We start from the raw sequence: 5554 nt of genomic DNA, 5'->3' as shown, positions 1-5554 counted from the left end.
TCCAAGATGGCGAAGAGTCAATCCCACAAATGTGCGCATGCGCACATGCTTCAGCTGCTGCTGCGGTTCTCTAACGTACGCCCATTTCTTCTTGACAGTCAACACATGCGTTTCGAAACCCGTCAATCACTCAGCTGTCTGAGCATTGCGCAATACTGAGGGGGCGAGACGATGAGTGTGGTAAAATTACAAATCAACTATCATATCATTATCAAACAATTACTCAGTACTCAAAAACTTGACGTTGAATGAAGCATATGCATACACAACCACGCAAATATTTTCACGTGTTATTTTTTTTTTTTATATCGTACACTAGTCAAGTTAAAAATAATAATGGCTCAATAAAGTGACCCCAATCTATACAGGCTGCAAATCTTGCTATAAAAATAATTTTTTTTCTATACTTTATGCCTATTTATGCCTGTTAATTCTATATATCCCAAGATCTTCACACAACAACCAACCAACTGAAAAAAAAAAAAAAAAAAATCTGTTGGAGGACCCAAAAACGATCCCTTCGATTCAAGAACCCTTAGTTCATTTCGGTGTAGTCGGAGTCCGTCTCCATGTATCAGTTGTGTTATCAAGTTCTTGGAGACATTTGAAAAGATGTTTGATTTTCATATATAGACACGTCCGCATCGATGTCAAAGTTCGTCAGTCTTACATAAGTTTGAAGGACAGCCCTTATAAGGTCAAACTGTGCAATTATTGTCGTATAAGCGGCCATCATCAAATCATGAATATCAGATAAAACGACGCCGTCTAGTAGCTGAAGAGCGGCGTCCCGAACATACAAAACCCTCAGATTTCCTCAGATTTTTACACGTGCAGATTCCTTAGAGGGATTTGATAGGCCCAGGGAGGTAAGAAGATAGGCCATACCTTTACCTCTCTGCCCTCTTATTCAAGTTTGCATTTGTTCCCTTATTACCCAATATGACAACAACAACAACGATGACGACGTAGTCAAGGTAAAGGGAACAGCTCTAAACAAAAATAACAAAAGGGGGAGAGGGGATTGGCGGTCTCTTATGTTTCGATTATAGAGAAAGGATCGTAAGCATTCCCGCATCGTCCTCCTTACGGATTTCAAAAGGAGACTTAAATTCAATCAAGGAACATATTAGGAATAATCATCAAACCACTGCAGCTGAAACCGACTTGCAACTTGTAATCTTTAGCCATGTTGGGGCAGTGGAAAGACATGGTTGTATTGTACAAAGGCTTCGTAGACTTCTCGGAAGGTGGGATGGCCGCAGGAATACTGAAAACAGAGGAAGGAATATAAGAGGGAGTGTGTGTCGGGGGGGGGGGGGTTGGAGAGAGAGAGAGGAAGGTGGGGCGCTGGTGGAGATTTGGTGTGAGGAGGTTTACTTTCATTCTTCTTCTTCGGTTTTTTTTTTCCTTGTTCTTTTTGCTCTTTTTGAAGTGTTCTTTGTTTTCTTCCGTGCAAATAACAGCCTTGGACAGGTACTTTCACCTTCTCTCTTGCATCTCTTTCCGAATATACGAATATCTCATAACGTCAATATTTGGAGAAATGAATGAAAAGTCACCCCACCTTTATACATCTATAAAAACGATGCTGCACTGGTACACGTTGACTTTTCCCCATAATAAACATTAACGCTGATCTGTTTGTCTGTTTGTTTGTTTGTTTGTTGTTTGTTTGTTTGTTTGTTTCTTTCTTTCTTTGTTGGCGTAGGGCCTATAATAGAGTCTTAAGAGTCTTATAATATTCACTGTGCCACAGAGTGCCTCAGATATTTCGACGTAATATAGGAATTGGAAGAAGGTTTCAAATTCAGCAAAATATACAAATGATTTAAATAACCGTGAGCACAACGAAAGCCATTTGGTATCATCCATAAAACAACTATAGTAACAACAATGACTAAATACTGTATGATACAAAATCCCTAACCTTCTCGATCTAATACTCATTGGCATTATTCAGTAAAGGAGAAATCACTCCGTGCTCAGTCAGCGATCATTCACCCGTTTCTCGAACAGTCGATTTCAAGTTAAAAAGTGTATCAACGACGATCTGAAGTCAATTTCAAAATGGCTCAAATGTAATGGAAAAGTGTGCTTCGATGATAATCGCGCCAATGCCTGGTATTTTGTATATATTTTATCTCTTATATGGCGACCAGGGATGACATCTCATAGTGCTTTGTATCCAGTGGAAAAGGCGCTCTATAAATGTCTATACTGTTAGGCTTATTATTAATGCGGAAAAGATATCAACTTTGGCTGTGTTCATACTTCCCCTTTTCGGGTAATCAGCGTTTTGATACGCGTTTAATTCAAAACACGGTTGCGTCCTTCTCCCATCCAAATCGAGATTAATGATTCTCCTGTGAGTCAAGCTAAAACATGCAATTTAGGTGTGACCCCGAACGAAACGCTAAAGTGGAACAATCGTGTGACGTATTGTCCGAGGTATAAATTATCCTCCGCTGTTTACTGTCTGAAAAGAATAAGACCATTTATCTGACAAGGTACTGTCTTGTTATACAAAGGTTTAATCAAGTCCCACCTGGATTATACTGCTCCATTATTTGGATGAACGCAGGAAAGACCTTGTTAACAACAAAGAGTGTACTACAGAAAATAGCCCTATCCTGTCTTACTGGTGGTGGTAGACAATCGTTTCAGCAGTAAATGCATTTACGACCTCACCGGAGTTGAACCAGTTGAAATCCGCTGGAAGAAAGAAGCTGCACTGTTAATATGTATAACATATATTACCACCATTTCTATGCGATGATACCTTGAGAATTAAAGGGAAAATCCATTCCAAATATAAGTTAGTCTGATAAGAAAGAGTAAAATATTATCTGCGAGTTCAACGGTAAAAATTTAATCGAAATCAGGCGAAAACGAAAGAAGTTATGACATTTTGAAGTTTTGCCAATTTTTCAGGAAATAGTTCTTGAACGATCAAAATGAATATGCAATTGATGGCAAAGTGATCATGTCATCCCCTCACAACTTGCTACATATAGTTTGTACATAAAATGTTGAAATCTCCAGTTTTTCATTCAAATGCATTATGCCCGAGGCTCAAATCCTGGTATACACGTACTGATCACTATTTTGAAGTTATTCAGCCAGGAATAATATCATGTTTCAGACTTTAATGACAGAAACATTGAATTTTCGTCCCTTTTTTTGTACACGATCAATGGAAAATTGTGAGGTTGTGTCGTTGTGACATGGTTAGCTCACTCATTTGCATATTCATATCCACTGTACAAGAACTGTTTTACAGAAATTAGCAAAACTTCAAAATGTTATAACTTCCTTATTTTTCATGCGATTTCAGTTTCAGTCAAATTTTTGCCGTTACACTGGTAAGAGTTTACTCTTTTTATCAGACTAAGTTATATTCGGACTGAATTTCTAGGACGAACACCGTACTAGGGCTTTCTATACATAGCTCAGCCGGTATAGAGCACCGGACTATCAATCCGGCGGTCTCGGGTTCGAATCCCGATGGAATTCCCCCCTTTTTTTTCTCTCATTTTTCCACTAATAGATTACACGTACATTCATTTCAGGTCAGTTATCTTCTGTTTGCCTTTGTTACATACTCGAAAAGCTGCATCACTTCGGCGATCCCGCGCATTTATCCCCAAGTTGAATTATCCTTCGGGTTTATGTCAGGTTTATAATATTAGAATATTAGACAGTCTGCATTCCTTTAGAAATGCTCTTGATATAGTCGTAGATATTCATCCATGAACTCAGAGTTCACATTGAAGTGTGTTTTTAACCTGAAGAAGATAAACACCTCAGATGATTGTGAATTGTTATTTCATTATAAGCTATTATATTGATTTTAGAGTAAGTTTATTCTTCGTTTTGTTATGTTGTGTCCTGTTCATTTGTTGATATTTGTATCGCCTCTATAATTATGTTTAAATTGATTTTGTTTCGTTCTATATAGATATCTTTGATTTGTTCTGTTTATGAAAATGCTTTGTTCACGGCCTCTCTGAAAAATATCCTCTTGGCTGATTGAGGGATTTTAACCCCGTAATTAAATAAAATAAACAAAGAACAAACAAGTCGGAATGGGAATTCCACCTCATGGGGAATACCCGTCAAAGTGCATGTTTAATAAAAATTTTGATATAGGTACCAGGTCTTAGATTGTAACAGGAATTTGGAGTGATGCATGCTTTATATATTTGATTAGATTCGGAAGTTGTTCGGGTATCTAAGCGACGTTTCGTCAAAACACACGCAGCCAATTATTGTTATGTTTACTCAAGGGATACACAGACCGCTGAAAAGGAAGTGTCCATTACGTGGAATTCGCAAAACAACAACAACACAACAACAACAACAGCAACAACAACAACAAACCCTTCAATCAAAAACATATCGCTTAATTAATGTCCTAAACGAGGTGTCATAATACAGTGTACATAGTCTAGGAGCTTGTGGCGCGGTTAATATCGTGCACTGCTCTCTATATGCAGTCAGCCTATAGTTTAATCAAAGCAAACATTGTCCATTATTTTCCCCAAGTCACTTAACAGCAAGGTCATAACGTTTGTTGTATTGCAATGGTTTGTCAGAAAAGCTAAATCATTCATAACATCAAGTACGATTCCCACAACAATATACTTGAAGGCGTCATAAGAAAAACAAAACAAACGGAAAGCTGCCCTTTATTTTTAATGCAACTCTGCACGAACCATTGCTTTAAACCTTTGGGGGTTCGACAAGATGATTTATCCTTATACACTCTATTACACTTGTATTGTTTTTCAATCAACGCATACTATAATGTTCAATTATAATTTCTGTCCATTCCCTCCCTCCCATTCCCGCTGCCCCCCCCCCCTCTCCTTCTCTCTCTGTTCAAGGAAAAATCACACTGTGACAAAAACGCACATAGAATACTATATATAACATCAAAATAAACCACCTATATAAAATTAACATAATTTAATCATAGTGTATGAATGCTTAAATGAACGCCTCAGATTAGAAGGTGGACTTTGCATTTTGTTTTTTACTTTGTATGAGTTGTGATGGAAAAATACTAGTAAAATATTTTACGATGAATGAACAAACATGTTTGTCAGATCTGTGCAAGATATTACTGACGGTCGTTCCCCTAGATAACAAGATTTAGGTCAAATACGACGCCTAATTTCGGCAAACTTAAAGTTCAATGTCCACCGCATCCATCATTTTGTAATCCTTTAGTCTTCTTGAGGTTTCAAAGCGAACACCCACTCCATGATTGTCTGATTTCAAATAAACATAACTATAGAAGAAAAAAGGCAGTTTCATCACCCAGTCGGAGGAAAAAAATAAAAAATCTCGAAATTTCAGCTTTTAGCTTTTAATTCAAGGAGAGTATCCCCCCATGGACCCTACTAGGGTCCATGATCCCATTGACATATTCATTCATAATAAGTGAATAAATATATAATTTGAATCTGAGTGGTATCCTCACCTCATTTATTGTGCTTCCTTCTTTTTGTACGATTTGGATAAAACGTCTCTATTTACTTTGACTGTA

General features: G+C 37.5%; 1 non-coding gene across 1 annotated transcript; it reads left to right on the top strand.

The window, feature by feature from the left end:
* The first annotated feature begins 3439 nt into the window (after positions 1-3439).
* Trnad-auc (transfer RNA aspartic acid (anticodon AUC)) lies at positions 3440-3514 on the top strand. The gene has a single exon. It is a non-coding gene; the product is annotated as a tRNA-Asp (tRNA).
* Positions 3515-5554: the final 2040 nt, after the last annotated feature.

The sequence above is a fragment of the Diadema setosum genome, chromosome 9 (genome assembly GCF_964275005.1).
Source record: "Diadema setosum chromosome 9, eeDiaSeto1, whole genome shotgun sequence".
Classification (NCBI taxonomy): domain Eukaryota; kingdom Metazoa; phylum Echinodermata; class Echinoidea; order Diadematoida; family Diadematidae; genus Diadema; species Diadema setosum.
This window is presented reverse-complemented; position numbering and strand designations above follow the sequence as displayed.